Source organism: Chenopodium quinoa, unplaced genomic scaffold (assembly GCF_001683475.1).
Source record: "Chenopodium quinoa cultivar QQ74 unplaced genomic scaffold, ASM168347v1, whole genome shotgun sequence".
Classification (NCBI taxonomy): Eukaryota; Viridiplantae; Streptophyta; class Magnoliopsida; order Caryophyllales; family Amaranthaceae; genus Chenopodium; species Chenopodium quinoa.
In genome coordinates this window covers 282,849-294,447 of record NW_018744570.1, presented here as the reverse complement: position 1 = coordinate 294,447, position 11,599 = coordinate 282,849, and positions in this window count along the sequence as shown.

Here is an 11,599-nt window from a genome sequence, read left to right as displayed (position 1 = left end):
ACTGATGTAATGTGTTTTTAATGAATAAAAAAGTGCAATCTTTGTTACTCAATCCTGTTATGCATTATTTGTTCATTGAATACAACAAAAATTTGTCCTGCTTTGGTAATAATAATTGATATATGGCAATAAAATCAGAACATTGCACAAATTTGATAATTTAACTTTGTTCAAATTGACAAGTACACATATGCTTCAAATATGTCCCAAAAAACCAGCAAACATTACAAGATGCTTCAAATTTGTCCAAAAAACAAGCATACACATTTAAACTAACAGTGTTTACTAATGTTCAAAACCATGTCACACATAAGTCATACATATATCCCAACTAAGGAGCAGGTTGTGATGCTGAGACACCTCCCTTGGCTGTCTTTGATCTGGTTGCCATTCTTGTTGGCTATAATGAGGATGCCACTGTAGTTGGATCTGGTTGGCTCAAAGACACCCCTTTTTTTTTCTTTGGTGGTTGTTTCTTCTTGTTCTTGCTTGTTCCTACACCCAATGCAGTCTTTTCTTTCTCAGTCAAGCCACCTTGGCATGTTTGTGTATTATGCCCATACTGTTGGCATTTGCTGCACTTAACAGTCCTTGATCTTTTGCCCTTAGCTTGCTCACCCTCTTCTCTCCTTCTGTTTCTTGCTAGTCTTCCAATCCCTCTTTTCATTGTCGGAGGGGCTATTTCTTCATAATGGTTCGTTGTCAGGCTATTGCTCAACATTAGGTATGGACTTTATACTGTTGGCATATGCAAGATTGTATTTTCTGACTAAGTACCACTCACTTATATATTTCTGTGGGTCATCATGTGCATGTAAAATTGCTCTCATAGCATGTTTACAAGGCAACCCTCTTAGTTGCCAAGCATTGCACACACAAGTCTTCTCCCTAAGGTTATGGGTGAAAGTTCGGTTTTCGGTTTGGTTTATACACCAAACTGAAAAAATTCGGTTTTGGATTTTTCAATCCAAATCCAAACCGAATAAAACTTTATAGCCCAACCCAAACCGAACCGAATTTTCAACCTAAAAACCGAATCTAATCCAGAAACCGAAATAATTTTGGGCTACTTTTGTAGATCTACAATTTTTTAATTAAAATTATTGCAATTTCATACAACTTTAATCACAAATTATAAATTAACTTAACAAGGCTTAAATTTTCCCTTAAACAGTCTCAAATTTAATAATTAAAAGCACTTTACATCAAACAACCATGAATATTTAGATAGAATTTCAGATCCAGCAACCCATTACCCAGAAAAATAAAATACAAACAAAATAAAAAAAGATTAAATTATAAATTTTAGCATAATTAATTAAAATTAACAACTTTGAAGCAATTCACCCACAGTTTCTTCATATCCTTCTTGAAAAACACCCTTGTCGGCAACAAGGCGATGACCGTAGCGGTTGTCATGGCTGTCTTCAGAAAAGTTGCGGTTGAAGAAAAAGAAATCGAAGAAAAATTGGGCTAAACTTGTAAGATGTAGAAAGAGGATTATTAGTAGTAATACTAATACACTGATTTGAGCATGAGTAAAGGGGAAAGCAATGGATCTAAGATTCTAAGAGCAAAAGGAGAGAGAAAGAAATTAAGAGAAGGTATGTAAGAGGCAGAGTGAACGAGAGGACATCAGACTAAGACGAGAGAGAAAGGGAATTAGGTTTTTTTTATAGGTTATATATAATGGGTAGTAGAAAGGCTGGCTAAGGGACGTAACTGGGCTTATGCTCTTTTGGGCCGAAAATTTGGTATGTAAGAAACCGAATCCAATCCATAATCCATATTTTGTAATTTTTCCAATTCGAACCGAACCGAATTATAAAAAATATCCAAACCGAATTGCTTATTCGGTTTTAATCCGAATTACTTTCACCCCTACCTAAGGTTGACATGAAGAATTGACTTCCCATCCAAAATCTCATACTCCCCATGACCAGATTTCAGGAATTTGCAACTCCTAGACTCTTGACTTATTACTTGCAGCCTTTTCAGTATATTGGGACAAATGTCATCCCTCCAACCCTCAGCATTCTCCCTTCTTGTAGCCATTCTCACCATAATCAATCTCCTAATTCATGTATACATAATTTACACAACTATTAGCATTATAGCTTGTAAGAACTTTTGATTAGGTTTAAGTTAAGTCTCATACCTTCCAGTCTAGTCCAAACTGGTCTGCATCTATCAACACCTAAAGTGGCATTGAAGCTTTCAACAAAATTAGACTTGTTGACATCACATTTGATTGCTTGGTTAAAAGCATGTTTTGTCCAAGTTGACTGGGGTCCAACCTTTTGCCAACCATACATTGGCCTTTTACATTGCTTCCGTAGCTTTCTTGAATGTGAATAAGTTGTACGCCCCACAAGCCTTCCAAAACAAAGAGAACATCAGCAAGCCACGGAAGTTGGCTTGAAATTCTTCACCAAGTGTTTATAGCAGTATCTTCTCCCCACTTTTGGCCATAATTCTGTCAATGCCACATTAATTCCCTACTTAAGCATATGCAGTTGTTAAGTGTCAGTATTTATAGGCATTAATAATCAAACGTATAAAGGGAAAGGAAATAAGAAAGAAACAAAAATGTACCTTTTGCCTGTCAAACATTGTGCACCATTCATCACCTCTACCACTTTCTTGCAATGCATTCTTCAAATGCCATACAAAGAATTTCCAACTCTCAGCATCTTCAGCTCCCACAATTGCCCATGCAACAGGAAAAATCTAATTGTTTGCATCAATAGCAACTGCTGAAAGCAACACTCCACCATAATTACCCTTAAGATGGGCTCCATCAACCCTAATCAGACTTCTGCATCCAGCCATTAACCCATCCAAAGCAGCCCTGAATGCTATGAAAATGCTACTAAACACCAAAGGTCTCTCAGGGCATGGTTTAGCAAGCACAAAAGGCCTTAGACTCTGGGTTTAGTTGTCTAATAACATCACAGTACATGGGCAAAGCATTGTATGAAACATCATGGCCACCATGAATTTCTTCCAAGGCCTTAGTTCTCACTCTGTATAAAGTGCTTGGGGCCATTTCCGCTCCATATCTCTGCCACAAAAGCTCATTAAGAGTCTTAGCAGGGATGTCATTATTAGCCCTAATGTCATCAAGTAACACTCTCTAAATGTAATACCCCGTATTTTTGAAACGTATTTTCTAATTAATTAATTAATTAGTATTTTCTTAAAAGGGTATTTTAGTAATTTATTTTACTATTTGAATTTTGGATCCAAAATGATATTTGAATTTTGGCGCCAAAAGTATTTTAAAACTTAATTATTTTTGGATTTTGAATTATCCATTAATTTTATTTTAAAAACCAAATTATTTATATATATTTCGGATATTTTAATTAAGCAAAATTATATTTAATTTAAAAGGGACGAATTTCCTTAATTAATTAGCTAGGATTTTCGGATTTTCTACGTGTAGAAAATCTGATTTTCTTAGTTAAATTAATTGGTGAATAATTGGTATTTTTTTAATTAATTATTTTATACAAAATATATTATTTACACAATCATTTTTATTCCTTAAAAACTAGCAAAATAATTGCCTAAATATTTAAAGGGAGGTCCGAAATTATGAGCTTAGGAAAGCTCAAATTTTCGGCCACCATATTGTATTTTGAGCAAAATTATTTTGGTAATTTTTGTATTTTAATTATCTTCCTCAATTCTATTATTTTCCTTAATTCTTATTTTCCATTTCTTAAATATTTGATCATCTTATTTCCCTACCTTAAATCATTCTTGATTATTCCCCAAGCAAAGCCATTTTTCCATTTAATATTTCATGACTACATACTTACCTTATTTCTTCATTACTTAATCACCATAACCTAGACTTTCCATAATTCTTTAGCTCTCTTTTCCAAGTAATTTCCTTAAACCAATTTACCATAATTCTTCTTACATTCTCCTACCATAATTATTGCATGAGCTAACCTATAAATACCCCTCATACCTCTCATAATCTTCACACCAAAAACTCAATTCTCTTCTTCTCTCTTACTCTTCTTTTCCCTCAACCTTTTCCTACTTTTCTTCTCTATTCTAAAAGAAAATCAGTCCGTATATCTTTGGAGTCGAGAACTTTTCATCAGTTTTGGTGTTTTTCTATTTGACAAAAAATTGTTCCTCTCGAAAAATCCTTGAGGTTAGGCTCAAGAATCACCCAATTCGAAGTTATATTGAAGGAGTTATGGCCTTTGCAAGTTCTGCCTATTCTTTCCACCGCAAATCCAATTCTCTTTAATCATATTCCTTTATTTTCTTCATGGTTAGTTTTCTAAAATATAAATACCTATTTCGAAGCTATAATGTTATATTAAAGTATTATTTTTAAAAGAGTTTTATAGTCCATGCACGTTAGATTTGGGTTTATGTCTAAAGATGTTGTGATAACCTTATGGTTATGTTAATTACAAGGTGTATTCGAAATTGAACTTTGAAAGTGCGAAGTGTTGATTGATATTCGGAATCAAGGTACGTTTAGGTGGCTAGATACCTTCGAAAGTGAATGGTTTGAATAGCATGTTTTATGATTTTATTGGTGATTGAATTAAATTGATTTGAACTATGATTTATGAAATAAAGTATGGTTGGAGGAATTGACTTTAATATTTGTTTTAATAAATGTATTTTTAAAGGATTGAAATTATTTATTTTTAAAGAAATTTGGTTTTAAAAAGTATGTTGGATTGTCTTAAAGAGTTTTTAAAAATGTTTATCAAAGGAAGAGTTATTGATTTTGAAAAGTTATTTATATGAGATTTAATTCTCAAGCATTTATTAAAAGGTTGATTTTGAAAGCATGTTGAATTAAATAAAAAGGAGTTTTGAGTTAACCTATTATAAAGGTTGATTTTATTCAAAGAGGAATTTTATGAGGATTTACTGAATTATTTATTAAAAAGCTTTACATGCATGATTATTATATTAATCACACTATGCGAATTCATTGAAGACTGTGGACTTTGTATGACCTAGTCTTTCTCCAAGAATAGCCTTGAAATAGTAGGAGACTAGCTTAGGGGGTGTGCACACTTAGAGAGGAGGTTGAGTTTTCGAAAATAATTGATTTAACTAATCATTATTATTGAGTTAATGAGTTATTGGAATTATTTTGAGAATATTGAGAATTGGTTTTCAAAAGAGGAATTGGTTTTCAAAAGAGGAATTAGTTTTATAAATCAATTCATCGAATTACTGAATTATTGAGAATTGATTTGAAATCATGAGTTTTGGAGTTCATTGGATTAATTATTGGAATTGGTTTTGAATCATGAGTTTTGGAATTATATTATTGGAATTGGTTTTAAAAGTATGTTTGCAAATAAATTGAATTTACTTATCTTGCACTTATCATACTTAGCATATTTTGCTAATCCGTATTTCTTGTTTGTTTTGGTTTGCCCTGTTTACCGTAATGGTAAGCAGTGTTGACTAATTTCAGGTGGAGTCAAGAATTGAGCATATGGGAGTCCCGAGAATGTTCTTCACCTAGATTAGGATTGTTGGTCTTGGTTTAATTATGAGTACTCATGACGATGGTTTCTATTTATAGTTATTGTTAATAAAGAAAGAGTTTGAATTTCCGCTGCAAAGTATTGTTTTGGTTAGTAGTTGAGTAGCCTTGCGTAATCACGCGGCGGTAATACGCCTAAGTCTATCTCTACGGTATAATTATACGTATTATACTAGTATTTTCGTAGAGGGAGATTCGAGGTTGTACACTGAACCCATTTCACATTTACCATATTGATTCTGGTTTCAACTCCTTGACATGTGTGTTTTGGATTATGTATGTTTTTAATTGCCCAGGTTGTACTATCTGGAAGTATAGATGCATGCAATCTCCACCTACAGTGAACATATGAGCATCTAACACCATACCTCAGGTTGCTAGCATAATCTACCACTATAGCAAACCCACAATGTATGCAATAGTCTCTTACAACATCCCTTAGATGTTGCTTGTCAGTAAACAGTTACCACTCCTTCAACATAATTTTCCCAAACCCTTCATCTTTGTACACTTCTCCATTATTATACAGCTTAGTTAGGTAGTTGTCTTCTTCATTCTCACATTCAAAATGAGGTTCCTCAAATGGGTCATATGAATCTTCAATCATGAGCCCATATTCATCCTTATCAATCTCATCTTCTGATTCCAGACTCTCTTCTTCTGTATCTTCCCTCGTCTCTTCATCATCACTCTTACTTGGATTGTATCCTTCATCCTCTTCATCACCATCTACTCCAGCATCATATACAACCACAGTAGTGTCAACAAAATCATCCCCTAAACTAATCTCATCCCTAACTTGAACATTATTCACATCACTCTCACCTCCACCACTTGTACTAAAACTAATCACAATGCCCTTCCTTTTAGCAGTGGTCCTTTCTTTGAAAAAAATTTGACACCCTAGAAGACTTAGATGATTCATTCTGCCTTGATGTAACTCCTATCCCAAACTCTCCAATGTTCTTCAAGGGTGGTATGATTGACTGGGTAGATGATTGGGGCTGTGTGTTCTGGGTAATGGTCTCAGACACTTGGTACTCAGTGACAGGGGAAAGACTAGTATGAGGTTGCTTAGGTTGCATTGGTTGCTAAGGAGTGAGGGAAATGTTGAACCAATTCTCCAGTGCATTCCTTCTTCCTCTCCCTGTCCCCCTATCTCTCCCAAACTCTCTCTCACTTCTTCCTCTACCAGCACCTCTCCCTCTCCCATTCCCCTTCCCAGTACCTCCACCTCTACCAGCACCTCTCCCTCTCCCTCTTCCTCTTTCAAGTTCATCAATTCTATCCTGTTCAATGTCAACCAAAGTATCATTTGGGTCATAATTTAGAACCTCAGGTTCCACAACAGATGTTTTACCTAGTTTCTTAACATGCTTGTCAAATTCAGCCTCACTAACTACTACAGCTTCAGGCATTTGGTCCTTAGTCACATCAGGTCTTTTGTTCTTCTTAGGTGTGAGTTTTTTCCTGACACTAGGTTGATCTAGTTCAATCATGGGATTCTCTGGTTCAACAATGAGATGCTTTCCCTTAACAAAAGACCTAGCAGCTGCTACAACCCTAGTGTCCTTAAGACCATCCCTAACCCATATATAGATCTTTTTTTTTCTCAGGCAAGTTTGCAAACATTTTCATCAAATCACTATCACTTTGAAGACTGACATGCTTCATTTTATACACATACTGGAATGTAGGATTTTGGGCAGTTTCAACTCCCACTTCCTTTACTTTTTCCCAATACTCCACAATAAGGTCAATCAAATTGACCTTATCAATATCATCAACATTAATCGATACATCTTTACCTCTATATTGGAACTATAACACTACATTATCAACCATTCTGCATCAATCACACAAATAACAACATATCACAACTTAGATTAAACCCTAACACATAAACTAGAAAATTCCAACAAAGACAGCAACTTTAACCTCAATCAACAACCAATTCAAACACCCAAACCAAAAAATATACCAACTTCAACATTAAACAAACAAAATCGGACATAAAAAAAACATCATAATCTACAGCATTGCATATTATCCCAATACGAAACCAAAACAAAGCACAACATAATGAAAAGCACAAATAAATACATACCTGACTTCAATCCGCACTACTAGGGGTATATATCTTCAAAAGATCGATCCTTGATACCGAATCAACAATCCTCGAGCAAATTTCAACCCAAAAACCAGCTGAAATTATCGCAAAGTATACTCAGAATTTTCACCAAACTTGCCGAAAATTACGTTAATTGCAATTGAAATCGAAAAATACCCAGATCCAAGAATTACGTAGCCCCGAATTACCTAGCCCTAATTTTTTCACACACAAATTCGCAATCTTGCTATCAATTTATCTTCGAAATACGAAGGTAGAAGATGAAGAAGGTGAATTGGTTTTAAACCCTTCATCAATTTATTTTGATGTGACATAGTTGGTTGAGGAAATAAGTGAGGGCATTTTGTAATTCCATAATTTTCTGTTTTGTTTTTTATTAAAAATTCGTTAACCATGGTTAACCATTAACTCTAATCCATTATTAATGTTACCATTAAGCATAAGTAAATAATTAGAGTTTACTATTGATAATAAGTATTTTTGCAGTTTACCACTTAGAAAATTAGAAAGTTTAATGTAACCATTGAGAATTTCCCTAATAAGATTGTGTAGTCTCTGATGATGTTAGAGACTCTCTAATGACCTTTGGGATCCAGGATTTTTATTTTGTCAATCATTGTGGATAATTCATGCCATAGAATGCTCTTTTGGAACATTCTTAGAGAAATTCTTCCTATATGAGCTGTCCTAGCCTCCAAAATTCAGAAGTTTGACCCTATTTATACTAGATGCAACTCCCCCTATGAGGATAATTTACATCTTTTTAGAGATAGCCCTAATAGCCATGCTTTTTGTGCCCTAATCTTTAACCATTTTCCTCCTACAGATTTTAAATATAATGATTTACAATGAGAATTTTGAAAACTGGATTTACTTAAATTTTAATCATGATAATTCTTGGAGAGTTTTATTTTGTGTTGCTCTTTGGCACCTTTGGTCAATTAGGAACATGATGGTTTTCAATCAAACTATGGATTCCATTCACACTTGTTTTAACAAATTTAACTCCGATTATGCTATCACCTTGAAGTTGTCACAAGTTGAAATAGATGTTGCCTCTTAAAGTAGATCGGTTTCTGCTAGAGTTTGTCCCCTCTGCAAAGAGGGTACTACAAACTCAATACGGATGGCTCTTAGCTAAGTTTGGGAGAAGCTGGTGCTAGAGGTGTTATCCGCTGTGAAAAGGGACGTGGCAAATTGGGTACTCCATGAGAATCAAGACTCTAGGGGCAGCTTCAGCTGAGTTACTTGCCATTAGAGAAGGCCTGAACACTGCCTAGGAAAGAGGTATTAGGTTCCTTAAGCTGGAAACCGATGCACAGGCCCTCACTGACATGATTCAGAACCCTTCATGCTACTTGGATCATCAACTCTTTAACATCATCAATGATGTCTCACAGTTGCTTAGAAGGGAGTGGCAGGTTACGGTTCTACATGTCAAGAGGTCTGCTAACAAGTTAGCTCATGGCTTGGCTGACATTGGCAGGAGGATGACTGATGACAACATTCTTTTCCACTTCTACTCTCCTCCTGGACTTACCCATTCCTACACCAAGGAGCTTGCTAACTCCATTGCCATGTTAGATGGCAACTGTATGTTATACTATAAGCAATAAAACAGAAATTACTTATCTCTTCATGCGTGAACCAAAACTGACAGTAGTCGTATCGTGGCGAACCATTGACCTAAAAGACGATTCCACGCTACCTCCCGGTGCAGTAGACAAGAAGCGGTCGCCCTCCAGGATAAGCACGGCGCCGGAGTTTATGTGCACTCACAAACCCGACTGGAATTCAGAATGCTTGCCCAGAAAAATAAAGAACAGTGTTTAGTATTTTAGAGAAGAGAGAGGGGTACGAATTGTTGTATATTTTGGCTGAAGAAAAACCGAGTAACGGGAAAATGGCTAGCAGAAAAGAAGGAAACTGCTCGACCAGAAAAGCGTTCAGATTAAGTCGATTAATATGGAGCAAGAATCAAGGAGAGTAACGACCAGCTATAATCAAGGAATTAATCGTTGAACACATTCCCAACCGTCAGAAAATTTCAACAGTCAAAACCGGAATAAATGTTAAGGAATATTCTGTCAACAAAGAAAGGAAATAAAATTTCTCCAAAAAAATAAGGACCCACGCCCGAGTATTCCCCAAGACCCCGAGACCCAATACAACCCAGCTCCGAGCGCGCACATGTGTGGTACAACACCTACCTCCAAATCACTCAACTAAATAGTGTTAAGACACTACAACATATAAACAAGGCAAAACCTCTCCCCCCAACCAATGTGGGACTTTTTCCCTTTTATTTGTGAGTCTCTCTCTCTCTTGTTTTCTTCCAACACTCTTGTTTTATATCAAGAAATTCCAACATGATCTCAGCCCTGCTGCTGGGCTCCCCAATCAACTTTTACTTTACTTTCTTGCTTTCGATTTTAGCTTTCCTTTACTTTCTGTTTTTCGGTTGGTTTAGGCTAAATAATATGCAAATTTCAGCTACTACGCAACCATGGAAGCCTCTTTTGATTCTAAACCTTGATTTATTTGTAATATATTTTCGTTTTCTTGTTAAAAATAAATAAATAAGATTGTGTAGTCTACCGTAGATAAAACTATACAATTATTCCGTAATATTTTAGAAATTAAATTAATCGGTCAAAGGTGGCTTGCAAAGTTTTAATACTGTACTATATTTTTTTACTTGCAATTTTTTACTTCATTATTTTGTTGATTAAAGAAGCTAATTAGCTATGGAGCTACCCGTTTCCCTTCCCTCTTGACGAAAGAAAAAGAACAGGAAAAACAAGAGCTTCATAGCTGTAACATTAAAAATTGATCATAAATCTAATAACTTCATATATTAAGTCAAAATGAAGTATGTAATGACATCAAAAATCAAACAAAATCACTAAAAAAAAACACAACAAAGGTTTTATTAATTTACTCCATCCCTAATTTATTTAGGCATATAACCAATTTAATTAAATGAAGAAAACACAATGCAAAATACAAATACAAATTAAATCTTTGCTAAACTTGAGTAATTATGCTATAAATTTTTTATTTATTTACTTATTTTTTTATGGAAAATTAGCCATCATGATTTATAGTGTGAACTCTATAGAGTACAATGGCATACGGCATTGTTTAACTAAATCACAACGTGACAATTTTAATATGTATATATAGTAAATTTAAAAGAAAAATAAAAAGTAACAAGCAAATTAATAACTCAAAAGAAAGAACACTTGTTCAATACTTTTGTTTTTCAAGTAGAGACCAAAACAAAACAAACAACCAAGGCATCAAGTTCAAACAATATCTCCACCTAATTTTCAAAAGCGAATGCAATCAACAAAATGAGGCAATCAACCAACCTACAATACAATGTTTCCTAGAATAATTTAAATCAAGTTCAATCGGCAAAATGATCCATTCATGAAAAGTTAAGTTCCATTCACCCAAAATAGCACAAGCACCTAACGCTTGCCAAGTACGGGTAAAGCACAAACAATAGCTCCAGCACTTCCAGCTAAAGACCTAAAAGAGAAGCACATCGTTATATGAACAAGTGAAAGATCCTTTTTATCAACAAATACAATACTGAGAAAGGTAGAAAAAATGTGCAAACAGGTCAATGGCATAAATGATATTTTTCCCAATTAGTACGTAGTACGAATACAACACAAATGCTCTAGAACAGAACTTAAGTTCCTGTAAATAAGTATGTGAAATCATAAGAACAAATATATATATATATATATACTCTATACAATCTTCAACCTAAACCAAGACTAAAACTTTTATGTTTATTAAAAAAAAAAGGACAAAAATACCAACAGAATTTGAACAAAAGGCAATGTATATAACAATTATTTATAGTCAGAGGAGGGATTTATAAAAGAAAACAGCACAGAAATTTAATA